General features: G+C 45.1%; 1 long non-coding RNA gene across 1 annotated transcript in view; it reads right to left on the bottom strand.

Moving 5' to 3' along the window:
- Window positions 1–20,438, bottom strand: part of LOC144807788 (uncharacterized) — a 773,993-nt gene that overhangs the window by 150,898 nt on the left and 602,657 nt on the right. The gene's annotated exons all lie outside the window — the stretch shown is intronic.

Raw genomic sequence — 20,438 nt, 5'->3', positions numbered from 1 at the left:
TATTCCTAACCTAACTCTATATTTATGGGCAACACTTATTCAACACATGGGTCCTTTATTAAATCGCAAAGATATTACCACAACAATTATTACATCTTATATCCCTTCCATTTATGAGCTGAGTCTTGGGTCCAAGTGTCAAGGTTTATTTTTAAGGCAGGTTGAACCATCATACTATAAAAAAATTAAGTTAAAAGTAGTTAAGAATGCATGGAATGTTTGGAAATTTGTATCTAAACAACTATTTATTCCAAAATTTACAAAATACACTCCGTTGTGGCGTAGTTCGATTCTTTCGGCCTCCCTTAACGATAATATTTCTCGGAGGTGGGAGATTTTAGGCATTAATACAGTTGCGGACTTTTACGGTCAAAATACTTCTCCCTCATTTGAGTGGCTACAGCAGAAGTATACTATTCCAGCTACTGATCTTTTCAAATACTTTCAGGTGCTTACATCGATTCATAATTGTGTCCCCAGAATCAAATTAGATAGTATTCACTTTTTCTCAATCATCGGGAAACGCTCCACTAGCATCGGCAATTTATATCAGATGCTGATGGAAAAATCTCCGGATGATTTAGAGCGAGTTGAACAAGCTTGGGCTGTAAGGTTAGGTAATCCTAATATTGATATAGACCTCTCCCTGGCCCTCTCATCGAAACTGTTTATTGCCTCTAATCTTAAAGCCCAATATTACAGAGTTATATATAACTTGTACTATACACCAGCCAAACTATTTTCTTGGGGATTACGGGCTGACGACAACTGCCCAAGATGTAGACAACCTCAGGCAAACTTAATTCACATGTTCGCCAAATGCCCCAAGCTGGATTTATTAAAGGCAATGATCATGGGATTCTGGACTCCGATATTTGGGCGAAATGTACGAGATTCTGAAACCCTATATGTGATGGGTCATGATGAATCCCTTGGTCATAGCATTGATGAACAAAGAATCATCTTTCTTGGTACCGCAATTTTCCGTATTATTCTGGCTGCCCGTTGGAAGGACGTTGAGCCTCCTACGTTTCAAATGTGGCTTAGTCGATTTCTGGCCACATACAAACAGGAGATCTCGATTTATGGTACTAGAGGCAAGAAAGTTAGACTATTTGGAGTACAGATTTGGGCCCCAATCTCTAGTTGGTATATTAATTTGAGCCCTTCGGTTCTCCATCCCCCGACCTGAGTGGTTTATTTTCGCATCTCTTAAGCTACATATAATTTATTTAGGTATCCTATGACACTTTCTTTTAGATGCTACACCCACGTATATGTATGTAATTTTTTCTTTTTTTTTTTTTTTATTCTTTTTCTTCCTTCTTACGTTATGTTCTCTCAATGTTGTATTTTGATTCTAGTATCTTTTGTATACTTAACGAATTTGTATTGTCGAATCTTTTTGTTTGAATTTTGCTCAATAAAAAAAAAAAAAAAAAAAAAAAGGAACTACTACTTGGCTGCAGTTCTGTGAAGACTGTTATCCTTCTAATGGAGTATATCAGTTTTCTTTCTACATGCTGTGTGCAAGGGTACTGAAAACCTTTTGTACAGTGAAAGAATCTTACGCAAACGACAAGTAGGTGGCATGTCTCTGTTGCCAGCAACATGCTTGCAGCTGTTAAATGCAGTACTGTGATGACATGTTGGTTATGGTTTATAACATCATCTTTATTGTTATAAATAGTACTTGTTTGTCCAAAATGTTGTAAAACACTTTGTAAGAAATTGGGTTTCTGGTTGCGGGGGGGGGGGGGGGGGGGGGGACGGACTCCACCAGGGTGAAGTCACAAGCAGACCCAAAATGAGCCTGTCCTCAAACCTCCAGTAGCTTCGCACAGAGCAGCCAGGCTTCACTTAGAAACAATATGTAAAGTATGTATCCAGCACTTAAAACAGTATTAAAGAGGAAACACAACACAAAAAAATACCACACCAGATTAGAAAAATAGAGTACGTTTTAAGAAAATAAAACAATACCAAAATGATAAAATTCCAATCAGTAGGACCAGATCTATGCAATATTTAAGTTTTCAGATAATATATTGCCTTTTTGACATGGTCAACCCCAATTTTTGCTGGTCATTGTATGATTTTGACTGAAAGTGCACTGGGTTTCCGCTAACCAGGTCCCCAGAGCCAGATCTCTTTCCCAAAAACTGTACAATTGTTCCCCAATTGGCAATACCTTTAAAACTCCCTATAAGTCTTAGGTACTTAGGGCCTGAGGTACTAAAGAGAGTCCCCCAAGGGCTGCAATACGAATTTTGCTACTCTAAAGGGTCATTCACCAAACTCATGCCAGACTGCCATTGCAGGTTGCGTGTTTTGGTGCAGACAAAATTGAAAACACAACATGACACATCTTTGTGTGACATGTCCCCTAACATTGCATGTAATATTTGTTAGTCTCCTCTACAGCCGGCCTTACAGCCCTAGGACAGGGGGCCTTATATTGCGTGTGTGGTCATACCGGCATAAGGTTAAAACGAGTACGCCAGCTACATTAAGGCTTCACTGAAAATATGGATGTTTGGCATCAAAAATGTCATATTCACAAACCTACCCTTATTCCAGTAGTGGATTTGTAAATACATGAACACAGATGGCACCTTAGAGGTGCCTCCTGAAAGCCTACTAGCCTCTGGTGCGTTGGCCGACTGGTCTCTGCCAGCCTGCCACCTGAGTTAAGTCTCTGACCTCCCAGGGTGAGGGCCTTTGCTCTCAGGAGGACAGAGACAAAGCCTGCATGGGAAGAGGGTGTTCACACCCCCTCCCACAGGTCGAGCTGCTAATTAACACCCAGGGTAGCTTTGAAGAAAACTCTGCCTTTGAAATGCAAATCTATCTCCCCTTACAGGGGATGAAGCTGACCCCTTTTGTACAGAGCCCTTTGGCTCTTGGACAGGCAGCAATATTTGCTAGTCAGGTAGGTGTGCCCACCCACAGGCTAGTACAACCCCTAAGGTGGCCTAATCTGAGTGGACATTACTTTTCAGAGTTAGCCATCTTTGTGCTGGCCAACCTAGGAACTCTGGGACAGGGATATACCCACTTTCTAAAGGAAGTAGTCATATAGCGGGCATGGTGACTCCGGGGTAAGTAACCCACTTGCTACTACCCTACACTCGCCTAACACCACTAATATCAGTATTTAGGGGAGCCCCTAGCACCAGAAAATCTGATCCTGCTGAGCTGAAAAAGAAGATGGACATGAAGAATCACAAAGAGCAAGAAGAGAAGATCCAGCAACTGACTTGGCTCCAATCCTGCTGGTCTGTCTGCTGACTTCAACAATTGCACCAAAAGACGACTTGTCCTGCAGCTGCTGAGTCCCCAAAGCCTGGGAGATCTGCCAACACTTCACCCATAAACCAAGATCTCCCGCAAAGCAGCGGACCTACCTCCCTGCATGTTGCAGGACCCAAAGAGACCTAAGAAGACTTCAAGACAGTGAAAACTCAACATCCAAGGACACCACTGCACCTGTTGCTCCAAGCCCAAGTTGAAGTGGGACAATGGTGCCAGCATGGCCTCCCCGTCTTCCAGAGACAGAGTCCACTGTGGTTTCACATCATGTGGACTCTCTGGTATCACCTGCAGCCTCTGCATGCAGGCCCCCTCAACCGCGACTGCTCCTGCTAAGTGAAACCTGATGTCTAAAGACACCTCACCCCTGGGCCGTGGAGAAGAGCACCAAATGGGTCCTTATATCCTTGAGCATTGTGAGGCCAGAGCCCCCCTGTTGGTTCAGCCTGACTGGCCTCCAGGTCAAAGCCTGCAGCCTCTTTACACGAAGACCAATCCCCATTGACTAACATTGGGCATGCAGTTTTGTACTTCTGCACCCAATCACCATAGTGCCGCTGGTGGTGTTTTGCTGGTGCTGTTCTGAACCCTGCCTACCACTCACCTAACTCCTGGAGATTGGTCTCGTAAGTCGGTGTACTGAACCTGAATGACATACTTTTTTTTCATCCCATAGAATAGCATTGCAGCTTCTTATAAATTGTACTGTGAACTTTTTAAATGCAAAAGCATTTCTATTAAAAAATGTGCTTACCTGAGCAAACTGGTTCAGGTGCCTAAATATATATAAAGATACTTACGGAGTCATGTGCAACATTTATTGACTACTGTGTAATTGCAGATGTCTTACACTTTTCTCTGTTAAGCCTAAGTCTACTTAATCACACTACCACCTAGAAGAGTACCATGGGATTGCCAGAGCACGCCCCTTGTTCACTCATGTGGGAGCCCCTGGACTCTTTGCACAATATACATTATTTGATATATCATATAAAAAGTAATCTTCCTACAATCCCCAAAAAGCAGAACATGCCAACTGTGGTTATCTCGTTGCACTTGGCCCTGACAAAGTCACAAGTTCAGGCCAACTGCGATTGAGCGTAGGCTATCTACAGGGACCCAGCAAGACACACTGAACAAGAGTACCTTAAATTCAGGTTGCGCAGCATTGTGAGGTCCCATTAGGGATGCATTGTGCAGCTGAGGTGATGCAAAATCCCACGTCTGGGCATACCCATCCCACTTAGGGCGAAAAATGTTACAGCAAATTTAACCCAGATCTTTTGACTGGGGAGAATGTTTGCATTGTCAGCATTCTGTCCATCATTTGTTTGCTGTAACACTTTTCACCCTAAGTGGGATGGGTATGCCCAGACGTGGGTTCCTTGCTCACTGTGCCACTGGATTCAAGCTAGCCTGGCTGAAGAAGGGTGACATACCCTGAAACCGGTCCCAGGATGCTTGTTTCGGGTCCAGGGAGGACCTGGTCTGGCAGTTCGGTCTGGACTGTTCCCATGGGCACAGGGTCAAGACTGATTTGCATATGGCTGGGTCCAAACTGGGGTGGCGTAGTGGCCAAAAGAACGATGGATTTAACCCAGATCTTTTGATTGCTCACCATGCCACTTCAGTTTAGACCCAGCCATATGCAATTCAGACCTGACCCTGTTCCTCATGGGAACACTCTAGTCTGAACTGCCAAGCCATCCTGGGACCGGTTTCGGGTATCAGCCCTCATCCGCCAGGCTAGCTTGAATCCAGAGGCACAGTGAACATGCAACCCATGTCTGGGGTTCTAAAAGTTGCATTTTCAAAATTGTAATTCAAAATTCAACTTTAAGAGAGGTTTTTATATTCCAGTTCTAAAGAAATTAAACTTATTAAACATAATAAGGTTTCCCCAATGTTATCCTATCGGAAAGGCAGCCTTACAATAGTGAAAAATGTTAACAGCTTTTCCCTATCAGGACATGTAAAACTCAAAAGTACATGTCCATCTTTTTAAATACATTGCAACATGGCCTGTGCCGTTAGTGCATATCCTAGGCTATGTATTTAAAAGGAAAGCTTAGGCCTGGTAAAAGGTTGACTTTGCCAGGTTAGAATTGCAGTTTAAAATTTCACACACAGGCTGTAATGGCAAGTCTGAGATAGGTCTGCAAGGCTACTTAAGCAGGTGGCAGAACAAGTACTGCTGGCCCACTTGAAGAATTTAATTTACAGCCCCCCTGTATATGCAGTACCACTTTACATGGGATATAAGTTAATTAAATATGATAAATGTTTCCATGTTTACGGAGTGAGCAAACTCACTTTAGCACTGGTTAACAGTGGCTGAAGTGCACAGAGTCCAAAGGCCAATAAAAACAAGGTCAGAAAAATATGGAGCATTAAGGTAACATTTTGGGAAAAGAGTAAAGTCCATCCTATGGTTGACAGGTCTAACATGCTTTCTAACCAATTCTACTGTGTTTGTCTATATGTTGTGGAATTATTTATTTCCTGTCAATGGCTATCATTGTGTAATATGTGTGATTGACACATGCACTGCTTAACCAAATGCTGTATCCACTCACTTCTGCTACCCATAGTATATCTGTTTGCGATACAAAAAACAGTGGGGCATATTACCAAGCAATAGCGATAATTATCGCTATTACTTGGTTAGAGAGAAAATTTTACCGCTACGCTGCGGCGATTTTTACCGCACATAAACCTTGGTATTACCAAGGTTTATCGCAAATGCGATAAAAAACGGCCGCAATGCATGAATATCGCTGAAAAGTCCGCGATATTCATGCATTACCGAGCTAATGCTCTTAGCCATGTTATCCACCTCCCATTGGATAACATGGCTAAGAACTGCTCAGGGGCAGGTGGTAGCTTTTGGAGATATTCGCGCTTAGCGAGAATATCTCCAAAAGTTGGTAATAGGAGATAGCGATGTTAGCGACTGTTTCCAGTCGCTAACATCTTGGCACGCCCACTTTGCATGTCATTAGTGATAAATATCACTGACATGCAAAGTGGGGCCCAAGATGGTCGCTATCTCCTACTAGCTGTCGCTAACTGGTGTTAGCGACAGCTAGGTAATAGGGAGATAATTTTATCTCCGCTTTCTTGGCTTTTAAAGCCAAAAAAGCGGAGATAAACCCCCTTGATAATATGCCCCAGTGTTTCTTCATGTTAGAGAGTAAAAGTACTAGCATTTGAAAAGAATGTTGATTTTATTGCTATGGTTTTAAGTAACTATGCAATTATTAATAACATTATTCATATCTGTGTGTGAGACAAACTGTCTGTGCTGCTCCTGCTTATCGGCATAGTTTGCACTACTTTTGCCTGTGGTTCAACAGCTTTGTGAGAGAACCCTTCACTTGTGCTGCTCATTCTGGTGTTAAGTGTACATTGAACAAACCAAGAGATTTTCGACCTCATTTATGAGTCCCCTTGCAGCACTTTTGCGTCGCTAGAAAGTAATTTTTTGATGTTCAGGCGGTGCAATGTGCCGCAGCATATTTACAAGGCCATGACAAGGCCACGTAAGGCCACTTTATGTGGCTTTTCATTGCCTTGTAAATATGTGCCCCTTTTACACAGAACACTGCCTTAAAGGGGTGTTCCATAGGTGTTTATGTGAGTGTTTCCACACAACACACATGAAATCTGAAGCATTGCCAGATTTATGAAAAATCGTAAACCTGGGAATGCGTCAAAATCTAACGGGAGGGGCAACGAGGTACATTTTTACATCTCTCCACATTTTTTAACTTTTCCATGTGTGGTGGCTGCATCCTGCAGCACACACAGAAAGAGGAACTCACAGGAATTGATTGATTTTGTGCAGGAAGTTGTCCCTTCCTGCACAAAATCAATCAGCCCTGCAACAAGGCACCCTTGTACCATCGTGCAAGGGGGCCTGCGTTGAGGGATGGCAGCCCATTGTGCACCGGTACATGGGAAAAGGACAGGAATATGTTGTATCATATAGATATTGTACATTTCTTCCCTTTTGTTTTGACGTGGGTTAGCACAGCAGAATTCCTTGTGGCGCTGCCCTGCACCAAAACTTCATAAATGAGGGCCTTTATCTTTAGAGTCTACAAAATTATAATATTCCTATGTTTGAGTTTATCACCATGCACATTAAAGCATCACTGTAACTTTGGCCAAGTGCTTTCATAACTTTACGAAAAATAACTTAAGAGTAGACAGATCTTGGATTTATATAGTGCACAGCTAAATACAGATCAACAGATTTGTATATAGTGGAGGGAGACATTCAATACAGTTGAAACGGTATGAGTCGAACTTAATGTAGAGCAGTAAGGAAAGAGAAGTGGAAGTCCCAGGAAGTGGGTGAACGTGGGGGCAGGGGTGTGGGGTTGATTTAGACAGGATTATGGATTATGGATGTCACGCTTCCAAAATGTTTTAGTTGGAGGTATGGTTATTGCTTAAAACCTTTTTAATCAACTTGCATCTAAATAGCTCCAAAATGAGTAACCTGTCCAGACCAGTTTAATTATGCAGATGCAGTAATAATGTACTCAGTGAACTATTGATGCATTACGTCTTCGCAGGTTTTACAACATATCATTAGAGCAAATATTTATTAAATATTTAGATAGTTGACGCTTCTTGAGCTTCAGCCACTGATGACCCCATACCATCCGAAATTTATGGTTTTAACGTCATTATCTTGGAGTTAGGTTTAAAGCTAGATTACATTGAAAATCTCGATATGCAATATTGTATATCATAATTCGCAGCGTAGACATATTGAGCAGACCATATGTAAAAATTAGGGTTAAATTGTAGTAGGCAGTGATTAACAGCCATCTAGTATTGTGGAGCTTCAACTTTGACTGCATTCAGGTCAGTGGTAGGCAAAATCCTTTATGGGATACCACAGAGACAGGACATCATTACTGGTAAGGAAGTTATACCTTACAATGGGTATTTAAACATATCATGGTTCACACTTGTTAAAAGAGTACATGTTAATGCTGATTGTGGTGAAATCTTACAGAATGTGGTTAAAGGTCAGAAAATTAGAGCACAAAAGAGTTGAAGGAGCCACTAACAGAGAACTAGTCTACTTGATAACTTGGTTTGCACCTAGTGCTTCCTATTACAGTTCTTGCATTTTATAAGGGCCACAAACCACAGATGTGATAATCAGTCAGGGCCCGATTCACAGAATGAATTTAAGACTCAATCCTAAATTTACTACTATTTTGGTATTCACAGAATGCACTTACTACTTTTGGTATTCACAGAAGTTAGGATTGTGTCTTAAGTTTGTCTTAAGACAAACTTAAGACAGACTTAAGACAAACTTAAGGCAAAATCCTAACTTCTGTGAATACCAAAAGTAGTAAGTGCATTCTGTGAATACCAAAATAGTAGTAAGTTTAGGATTGAGTCTTAAGTTCATTCTGTGAATCGGGCCCATAGTTTATCTACATGATAAATATGAAATCCTGAGACCACAACAAATATCAGCAGGAATAGCTTAACATTCTTAGTGTTGATGGTTTGAAGGCTAACAGATAATCTGGTGTGAATACGAAATCCAGGCTACACATATTATTGGGTAATTCATTTAAAGCCAGGATGTAGACAATATGGGACAAAGGCTTTCACAGGAACTGGCGATATTGTAAACGAGGCTGAAACTGAGCATATTATCATTCAGCTCAATGAGCTCATAGACATCTGATTGGGTTGGAAATGGAAACATGCAAGGGTTCTCTACCAACAGTGGCTCTTAAAACACAGTATGCACTTTTTATTATGTATGCCATTCTACAGCCTATAGGGATAAATATAGCTAATTATATTGTTTAACAAAATCAATGTTCCAACTTATGTTTGATGGCATAATCTACAATAACGCTTTTGACATTATACTATAAACCATAATACAAAAGAAATAGGAAAAAGAGGTCCTTGGCCATATGTAGCAGATTGAAGTTTGACTAATGCACTATGCACGAAGATACTTGTTTTGAAATAACTGTGTTTAACTATGGTACTGTAGTTACGGTTATTTTTTAACTTTAACTCTTATCATTGTTACTTACTTTCTAGTGACAACTTTAAACTTTGGAGCTAATGTTGTCTGCTGGGCACATTGCTGGAACAAAGGTCTATGAAAAATAAAAATGAATCTAAATTACATGTTCGGGTTTACAAAAAAGGCCTCTTGGCATGTCTTAAAATTATGCATTTTATACCTAAAAACGTCCATTGATAGCTTGAATATTGGCCAATAGATCTTGCCAGGTGCCTGCCTGGACCCTTGTGGCATTCCTCAGATGCAGTGCGCGTGGCAGTGGGGTGCAGTAATGCGTCTTCATGACAATGCGGGGAGGGATGTTAATGAATTCTAGTCTTATCACAGTACACAAGAGGCTCGTGTAGTGCGCTGCGCTCAGATGTTCGTCCGTCCACAAACTGGGCACCGTGCCACAATTATTGCAATTATTAGCTGCCATTTAACAGAGGTTAAGTGCGCCAACACTGACATCCTATTGTGTTTGAAGGTGTTAAAAATAGCATCTGCTGTTGATTTGCCTGATTCCTGCAAGGGAACGGGTGCTGCATCCAGAGGAATGTGGGGGCATAAAGCATATGTGTTAATCAGAATAAATAATATTGCTTGATTAACAGACCGGAAAAGCGCCCCCCTTTACAATCACAGCAGAGCGAAATGAAGATGAAGTAATTAAAACATATCAAAAGCAGCAACATGTTTAAGAGCACGACAATAAAAATGAAAAGATGAAAATGCTGCTGTTAATCTCTGAAGGGGAATGCATTTTAATGCAATTCTAGTCACCTATTTTACTTCCACATTCCACAATTTGTGCCAGGCTAGTACCTCGGTGCCCAATGAAACATGTTTTCTTGGGTGAGTGCACATTCTTTCTGCTGTGTGGAACGTTGGAGTAGAAAGCTGCATTATATGAAATATGTCCTCCTATGTCTAGCAAGTCACTAAAAAAGACAATGATTTACCTCCAAAATTAAAACTATGCAGGAAAACGACATTTTTTGTTACATGACATCTTTCATGTAGTGAATTCTGACCATTAAAGAAAAATGTAATTTTCTCTTCTTTGAGCCTTACAATGGAGATATATGTTTGAATAAGCAATGAAAAAGCCCATAGGTGTTCACTTTGTATAGTGCATACATGCACAGCACAAAGAGGCACCTGCACACACTAGCTATGCTCAAAGACTAGCACACCCACAGACACCCATTTTCTTAAATTCCAGCAGCCCGAAATTAATGTATGCAAATAGACAAATTTACAAGCATCAATGTACAGAACAAGTTGTGCATAGTCCAGAGCGACAAGGTGCAGTTAGGGAAACACGTGGGCGCAAGGAGAACAGAGTAGAGTACAGCATTGAAGCGCAGAGTAACATGGATCAGAGAAGCAAAGACTGATGTTCACTGGTGAACACTCTTAATAGACACCATTGGAGCCCGTTAAACACTGCATCAGCAGAGCACTGGTTAGAGAGTCTCATGGTCAAACATGGCATTGATCATCAGAGGAACAGTGACAGAAGTACCAATCAAGTGCACTGGGATGTATGCATCCTTGGGTTACAGAATTATATGCTGCAGGAACATGGAGATTTAAAATGGAGCAACATGAAGACGGAAAATATGGGTGCACGTCCATATGCTGTTGGAGAGCACAGCCTTTTGTCAAGAGCATGCAACTTTCCCATGCCAGATGTGAGGAGCTCATCAAGTCCGTTTTTTACCTTTGAATTTGAGGTGCACTGACTAATTCCTAAAAAAAAGTTAAATGATGACAGTCAGTCAATGGCAAATGCGATGTTGCAGAACTTTAGTTGCCTCTTTATTAGACCTGTTTGGGGAAAACGTGGTCCAGGTGCCAAGCAGAGCTATATGTATTTTCTCAAGATGTCAACATTATGTGACTTTTGCATAACTTGCACTACCAAAGAGTAAATATACAGGAAGGGAGGGGCTTGGCAGAGATGGCCAACATGGTGGTCGCACTGTAACGTGACTCCACAGCAACCCCTGGTATCAGAACATGATCCGGACTACCGACCGCCATCCGCCAACATTTGTATCACTCCTACCTAGGTTGCCAGGAACAGCACCCATTTCCTCCGCCTGACTCCTCGAATGCAGATCCTGCAGTCGCGGGTGTAAGTCGAGACGCAACCCCAGAGCTTCTTCCCACTGTGGCGCCCGACGAGGATCCTGGAAGGATCCGCTGGGGATGACCTTGAGGTGGCCCGCTGCTGATGAGGTGAACTGCCTGGGCCCTGCCAGCAGTGGGGCTGCCGGAAGACCCCTGAGACCAGTGTGAAGGATCCAGACAGGCCTGTCGGTAGCTGCCGCAGCTTTCACCTAGGCCCCGCCCACTGGCTGTGGCGGATCTGCCAGACAGCCTACAACCTGAGGCAGGCACTGGTGTGCCCTGTTGATAACCAATGGAGCATTGGCAAGGGCAGCAGGGTGGTGGTCTACGCAAAACTGCGACCTGGTGGTGAGTTGTGGCCTCCCACTTTGATTCCACCCACCAACTGAGGTCTTGCAGCTGCTTCCCAGGAGGGGCGGCAGGATCTGAATCGGCAAAAGCAAGCCTCTACGTGACGTCTGCCTGGTGACATCTTGCTCCAGGCGGGTATTAACGGACATGGATTGGGAGGCATATTACCAAGCAATAGCGATAATTATCGCTATTGTTTGGTTAGAGACAAAAATTTACCGCTGATCTGCGGCGATTTTTATCGCAAATAAACCTTGGTATTACCAGGGTTTATCGCAAATGCGATAAAAATCGGCCGCAATGCATGAATATCACTGAAAATTCAGCGATATTCATGCATTACCGAGCTAATGCTCTTAGCCATGTTATCCACCTCCCATTGGATAACATGGCTAAGAACTGCTCAGGGCAGGTGTTAGCTTTTGGAGATATTCGCGCTAAGCGCGAATATCTCCATAAGTTGGTAATAGGAGATAGCGATGTTAGCGACTGTTTCCAGTCGCTAACATCTTGGCACGCCCACTTTGCATGTCATTTGTGATAAATATCACTGACATGCAAAGTGGGGCCCAAGATGGTCGCTATCTCCTACTAGCTGTCGCTAACTGGTGTTAGCGACAGCTAGGTAATAGGGAGATAATTTTATCTCCGCTTTCTTGGCTTTTAAAGCCAAAAAACCGGAGTTAAACCCCCTTGATAATATGCCTCTGGGTTCCTTGAGCTCAGGACTCCTCCCTTTTTTGTTGTGACTGAGTGCTACTGTGGGGCCCAGGTGCCGTCTTTCTTGGGTGGTCAGCCCTGGACTCCTCTGTCAGCTGTGCATGGGTCCTGCTGGGTGGCAGCCTCCCAGTTCTTGGCCTGCTTTCACAGGGGGAGGGGATCACCCACAAGCGGCCCTACTTCCTGGGGCTGGTCCCTCTTGCCTGTGTGCTGCGGCAGGGCCTCTAGCCTGGTGAAGGATTGTGGTCCTGGAGTGGGGCTTTGCTGTCAGTAGACAACAAAACTGCTGTTGACCAGCCCTGCCTGAGGGCTGGATGCTGATGTAAGCTCCTGATGGTGAGTCCACGAGGCTGCAGGAGTTAGTGAGGTCAATGCCCGTGCCACTGGCTCCTGCCAGTACAAGTTACTGACTGTACAGTTCAATTTGGGACAATGTTCTTAAAAGTATCCCCTCGGCCTGTATACCTGCTGTGACCTTCAGCATCCCGTTAGTACTGGCAAATGTGTATTTGAACTATAAAATGACATAAGCATTTTCTCACTTCTTCCATTTCTAAATGTTCAGAATGGTACAGAGAAGTGAATAAAACACATCAATATGATTTGGGTTTTCTGATATCTATTTTCAAACACTGAATTTACTAGGAGCATTTTATGGTGGGGTGGCCTTTCCTCTGTGTAGTCCTCCGGGAACAGCCAGCCTCTCCTACGGATGTGGTAGTGCGAGGGGGCCTCTGGGAGTTGGCAGCTGCAGGAGGCACGGGGTGTGATTCTTGCTGAGCTACTAGTGCACTCTTACCGCCCGGAACTCTCTGGATTGGGGTGCCAGGTTATCACAGCCCCTATTCTCTCCTTTGGGGGAGGCCGTTTTCCCAGATTCTCACTTTCACTGGAGTCTTGCTGCTGCAGGTCACACCTGGGGCGTCCCATGGCACTGTACCTCACCCTCGAGAGGGAGATTGGAAAGGCTTGCCCAAGGTTCTGGCTGTCTGGACCACCCCCTTTTTTTGTTGTGTCCTGTACCTGTGGCTAACACTGCACACCTTGGAACAAAACCACTGACCCTGCTGCTTATCACCCGACCGATGGGGAAAGATAAGGCCTCCCGCACAGCACTGACACAAACCAAGATGGACCAGTATACAACTGGCTCCTTCAGTGGACCCCAGGGCCCACCGGCTGGGGATGGGCCCGTTTCTGTCACAGTCGATCTTACTGTGATACAGCAAGTGATCCAGACCTCCCAGGCAGCAGTGGAGAACAAGATTGGGGCGATTTGCATAGATGTGGCCTTGCTGCGCCCAGACCTACCTAATGCCACGGCCCGGCTAACTGAAGTCATGTCCTGAATTTCCTCGACTGAAGATTACGTGGCCACTCTGAAGAAAAAGGTCTCCACACTGCTCAGCTGTACAACCAAGCTTCACAGGCGCACCAAAGACACGGAAAACGCTCTCAAAGGAATAATGGGGCAGACGTGCGCCGGGATGGTGATGACCCCCAGCAAGTGGTGAACCAGTTGCAAGAATGGATCAAGTCCTGGATGCCCACTGTTTGTCCCCGTGGTTTGACATTGAGAGAGCTCATCACGCCTCCACCTGGAGCCCCTCCTCATCCCATCATAGCTTGCATAGATACACCTCAACATGTCTCAGCGGTCCTTTGTTGCAATACCTCAGACCTTCACCCAATATTACCAAACACTGTATGCCAAGCACATGGCTGGGGATGGGATAGCACCCCTGGAATTACTGGAATCGATCCCCGTCCCCAGGCTGCCACCACACAAGGCACACACACTGGATGAACCTCTTGTGCAGATGAGATTGGCATGGCCCTGACCAGAATGACATAGGGTATAACCCCAGGTCCAGACCGTTTCCCCATGGAGTATAACACAGCATTCATGGAGACTCTTATCCCTCAGATCTTAGAGTTGTATCAGGAGGCCTGTCAAAATGTGTCCTTCCCGCCAAAGTTGGGCCAAATTCGTAATAACAAAGACAAAACCCCCCTTTGTGTTGTGTGCGGATTACCGCCCAATATCGCTCCTCAACTGTGAAGTCAAAATCTTTGTGACAATACTGGCAAACAGTCTCCGGCGGGTCCTACTCAATCTGGTGCAGCCCACACAATGTGACTTTGTGCCATCCCAGAGCCCACTGCTCTGTATCTGCCGGCTACATGGGGTCTGGCCGACTGTCATCAACTGCCTTGCGATTTAGCCCTGCTCCTTATTGACTTTGAGAAGGCATTGAACACGGTGGACTGGGGCTACTCCACACAGTGTTGACCCAGGTTGGCCTGACACCACACTTCCGACGCATGTGCCAGGTTATCTATTCCAACCTCATTGCTCAGCTTTGGGTGAATGGGATCCTTTCAGATGCATCGAGCGTGGTACAAGACATGGTTGTTCTCTATCTCCCCTCCTCTTTGCTTTGGCAATACAGCCCCTGGCCGAGCTCGTTCGGGTGTACCCCCGCTACGTCGGTTGGGTCAGGGCCCTCTATGCGGACAATGTTCTGGTTTATCTAGGCCACCTGGCGGTGAGCGGGCCCAAATGTCTTCTGTTGCTCGAGCAGTTTGGGTGGGCATCGGGCCTCCAGATGAACCCCTCCAAGTCGATTCTGGTGCCTCTGGCACCCTCCAGGGATTGCTTTAACTGGCAAACAAAGATTCCCCTCCGCAGGCTTAGTTTTAAGTATCTAGGCATATGGGTTACTCTACACCTCAAACTCACCTAGGCCCCTACTCTTCGATCCCTAACTCGAAAAGCTACTTCAGATCTCAGTAGGCGGCATACCCTCCCCCTCAATGTCCTGGGATGTATCGCCTTTTACAAAATGATGATTCTTCCTCGATTTCTCTATGTCTTTCAAAATTTACCACTTCACTTGCCCTGGACATGGTTCTCAGCTCTAGACGGCGCAGCAAAAGCATTCTTACTGCAAGATTCCCAGTCACACATTGTTTTTGCCCATTGCCAGGGGGGACCCTATGATGGCGGTCCGGGCATGTCCAACCTCTGTTTTCTCACCTCCTGGTCCTCCACGACCGGTTCAATGGGGGTTGGTCACGATCCCGCCTACTGGCAGGAACTGACTTTGATGGTATTTCCTCCTCTCCAGGCCCAGCTTTATGAGTCTCCAACCCCCTTCTCAATGCCACTGGTAACTCAGGTTGTGTTCCCTGCATGGAAGGCGGCCCTCCGTCATTTTCAATGGGATGGTAGGTTTACGCAACAAACACCGCTTTGGAATGGTGCTTGGTTGGGGGAGGTGGCTGGCCTCAGCGGTTTTCATTACTGGGATCTCATTAGCATTGAGAGGCTGGGTGATTTATGGTTGGGTACACACATGTATTCCTTCCTGGACCTCCGACAGATGTATAGTCTCATGCACACCCAATTCTATAAGTACCTGCAACTCAGGCACACCCTCCTTTCCCACTCTCCCCCCACTGATACTCTTCCGGAATTCAGTTACTTAGAAGCTTATGAAGCACTTGGGCCGAAGCGGAAGTAGGCAGATTTATTGCACACTGATTGTCAAATTGCCTGGCTCATTAGATCACCTACAGGCCCGGTGGAAGGTCTGGATTGGTCCTGGTGAGGAAGGGGACTGGGTCGATGCCCTGATGGCCCCCAGGAGCGCACCACCTCCTCCAAATTGAGACTTATTCAGATTAATTATCTATATGCAGTCTATATTTCACTGTGCCACCTGCACCATGCGATATTGCACCGCAATCCTAATTGCCTTAGGTGTTGAACCGTTCAAGCCGATTTCTATCACTTCAGATGGTCCTGCACAGCGATCGTGCTGTACTGGGGCAGGGTAACCCTGGAATTGTCAGAGGTGTTGGGGTGGGAAGTTCCCCTTTCTCCAAAGATGGTCCTGTTGGGGGTATTTGAGGACTCCGGGGCTACAAGGGTGGAGAGAGCATTCCTGGGCACCGCCCTCATTGTTGCAGAAAGGGATTGCGGGTTGGATGTCTCCTGGCTCCCCTACCCTGTCAAGATGGAGGCGGGGTGGATTGGTGCGCGCACCAAGAACGTGATGTTTTTGAGGCTTGTGGCTGTCCTAGGAAATATGGGTGAAATGGTTTAGACAACTGGCTTAACTAGAAACAGGGATGTGCAGGGGACCTCTTTTGTAAGTTTACCGCTCTGTCAACTTGATGCCTTATCCAGTGTGGACTGCATACCTCCAGCAAATCTGTACTGTGTGTGCTTAATGTTGTAGCTTATGAGCCCGGTTGGGCTGAAATGCAATAACGTTTGTTTATAAATATATATATTTACACAGGACGGGCTATGATGTCATTGTATTCTTCTGTGGGGACCTTTCGTGGTAGTATAGCCAACAAGCTTTCCATCTTGATTGCACTATTCTGTGACGACCACTGTTGGTAGAGGAATGCAACAAGTTTTCTATCCCCATTGTACTCTACAGTGAAGACCTCTGTTGGAGGTATAGTTCACCTGCAGCTTTTCTTCTCGCTTTCCCTCTTCTGTGAGGACCTCTATGAGTAGGACAGTGCAACTTCAGCTTTTAAGTGCTCTACAATTCTCTGAGAAAAACTGTTTGCAGTACAGTTCAAAAAGCTTTCCTTATCCATTGTATTCTCCCATGTGGACATTTGTAGGCAACACAGGGACACTTCAGCCCCCTAGCACTTATACGAGGCTGGGGAAAACTTGGAGCTAAATGCCTGGTACTGTTGTCTAGCTTTTCCAAAGACGTCAACTTTATAAGTGTGCACTCATGTTTTCATTTTATATGGTTTCACATCTACACTTAATAAATAAGTTGCATAACTCATTCTTCAGAAGCCTATGTAGGAATAGTGCAAGAAGGCTAGATTTATTTTCATTTTGGTCTAGTATTTCTATGTCGTTGTATAGTTATTAATAAAAGATTGCAAATAACAGAATGATTGAAAAAAGTGAATTAACCATTTAGAGGTTCACACAGGAAGGATTGTGACATTCAGAAAGTTCTGCCATCCTCCGCATTTTATGTCCCCTCCTGGACTCCTTCGGCATTCTTTTAAAAGGGACTGTTTAGCACAGCTCTAGTGTTCTACCCCACTTCATTTGCAAATTGTAAGTCAAGTTGATACGTGCAAATATAGAAACAGGCGCTGGTGTCTTATTTAATTTACAAATATTTTCAATTTTCCCAAAAATAAAAATTGTAAAAAAAAAAACAACAGAAAAGGCTATTAGAAACATCAGCTGCCGAGTGTGATTTCCAAAATTATTATTTAAATGGAACTCACATTTTGAAATCCACTTAGGACAGCTTCCTGTACTGTTCTTCTTAGTTTCTGTGCATATAAGGATTAAGCTGTCATCTTGGCTGTAGATACACTAGTAACATAAGTGTTGTGTGGATTAGTCATATATGGAAATACACAATGGCAACCGTTTTCATAATAAATGAACAGAGAGAGAGAGACACAAATGTATATGAAGGCATTGCTCCTGCCAGTACAAGTGACTGACTGTACAGTTCAATTTGGGACAATGTTCTTAAAAGTATCCCTTCAGCCTGTATCTCTGCTGTTAGAACTGGGTGTCTCTAGTTGGCAGAGGTAAGTACCACTGTCCAAATAGGGACCCTTGCTTCTAGTCAGGGCAAGGAGGTAACCCTCTGAGATAACCCCTGCTCACCCTCTAGGTAGCTTGGCACGAGCAGTCTAGGCTAACCAGAGGCAATGCGTAAAGTATTTGTACCAACACTCACAGTAACACAGTGAAAACACCACAAACTGACTCCACAACAGTTTAGAAAAATAAAGGTATTTTTAATCTAAACTACACAAGACCAAAACGACAAAAATCCAACATACACAGTTCAAGAATATGGTTTCAAAAGAGTTCTTAAGGTTGCGTTAAAATTCTTAGGTTGCGATAGAATTCTCTACTGATGCGTGAAAAGTTCACAGTTGCGTCACGTTTACTCACAGTACCTTTTAGTTGCAACAAAGTTCCAAAAGCAGAAGCTGGTGCGGTGGAAAACAAGCGATGCGTTGCTCCTGAGACCCTGGGGAGGCGATGCGACAGCCCCGCTGCAGCAGCGGGCGTGTTGCGGTGAATCCGGTCTGTATGGGGAGGAAGGCCACTTACTTGTATGGATTCCGGTGCGTAGGTTCCGTAGGAAGTCTGTTCTCGCAAAGGCACGATGTGACGATCTCGAAGGGGCTGCGACGATCTCCGGGGCGACGATGCGCGGTCCAGCGGTGATCCTCTCTCTCGCAGCTCCTTGATGCGATGGTTCTGCGACGATGCTCGCAGCGACGTGATGCGGTCCGCAAGCAAGCGGTGCGGCGTTCTCACCCAGCGACGACAGGCTCTGCGATGATACTCGCAGCGATGTTCGGTTCTCCCGCACCGGTCTGGTGCGTCCCGCAAACGGAGGATGCGGCGTCTCTGGCAGCGGCATCAGGCGCTGCGACGATCTCGACCTCCGTAGCGACGGGAAACTTCTCGCACTGTCGGGTATGCGCTCCGCAAGCGAGCGATGCGACACTTTTCAAGTTCAAAAGTCACTCAAGCTTAGTTTCAAGCTTCCCAGCACCGGTACAACTTCCAGAGGCCCCACAACTGGATCAAGCACTCTAGGAAGGACAGAACTCTCTCAGTAGAGTTCAGGGAAGCTGGGGGTGAAGTCCTTTTGTTCCTGGGACTTAAAAACAGGGAGCCAGCTCTTCTCAGGCCCTTGGAGATTCCTTCAAGACAGGGGACACAGCTCAGCAGCAAAGTCCTTCCCCTCTCCTTGGCAGCAAAGCAACAGGTCAGTCCAGCAGAGCAACAGCAGGACAATCTTCCTTCTTCAGTTTCAGCTTTCTCCTTGGCGGAGGTTCCTTCTTGATTTCCAGGATGATCTAATTTTCTGTTGTCAGGGGTCCTGTACTTATACCCCTAAAGTCTTTGTTCTCTTGGTGCATTTGGGCCCTGAGCCCGGTCTGAACCAGTTCTGGGTGGATCCTGAGCACTTTGTTTTGCTGGCTGCATCTTTCCTTTCAGAGTGAGGGGCAGGGTCCTCAGCCGCCCAGCAGGAGGGTGGAGCCAGCATTGTGGAAGGCAGGCACAGCCCTATTCAGCCCAGGTGCTAACTCCTCCCACCACTTCAGTTGCAAATGCAGTCATTCAGCCTAGTGCTGACTCATCCAGCCTTCTGGGGAATTCCCCAGCCCCTGTCACTCTCAAACCAGACAGTCAATACACAAACAGGCCCAGGCACACAGAAGGGTCAGACAATAGAACATCAACTTTCTAAAAGTGCTGTTCTCAAACACAGGATTTAAAAACAACCTTTCCTAAAATATGTGTTATTAAATTCTGAGTTCAGGGATACTAGATACTTATGTCCTATCTTGTTCCTATGGGAAGAAATGCTGTTAACCACTGTAGCCAGCATCCCCCATGTTAACCTATGGAGCAAGATAGCCTTACAGTAGTGAAAAACGAAAATGGCTGCCATTCACTACCAGAGCATGTCACCTGCACTAGTACATGCTCTACCTTTTACATACACTGCACCCTGCCCAGGGGGGTACCTTGGGCCTTCCATAGGGGTGACTGATGTGCACAAAAAGGGAAGGGTTAGGCCTGGTCAGTGGGGACACTGACCAGGAGGACATGGCAGCTCTAAACTGCCCATAGGCACTGCAGTGGCAGGCCTGAGACATCATTTTAGGGCTACTCCTGTGGGTGGCACAATCAGTGCTGCAGGCCCACTAGTAGCATTTGTCATCACCAGCCCTGGCACACCCAGTGCACTTTACTAGGGACTTCATGGTGATACAAATATGCCAAACATGTATATCCAATCAGAATAAC

This window comes from Lissotriton helveticus, chromosome 1_2, assembly GCF_964261635.1.
Source record: "Lissotriton helveticus chromosome 1_2, aLisHel1.1, whole genome shotgun sequence".
NCBI classification, from domain to species: domain Eukaryota; kingdom Metazoa; phylum Chordata; class Amphibia; order Caudata; family Salamandridae; genus Lissotriton; species Lissotriton helveticus.
This window is presented reverse-complemented; position numbering and strand designations above follow the sequence as displayed.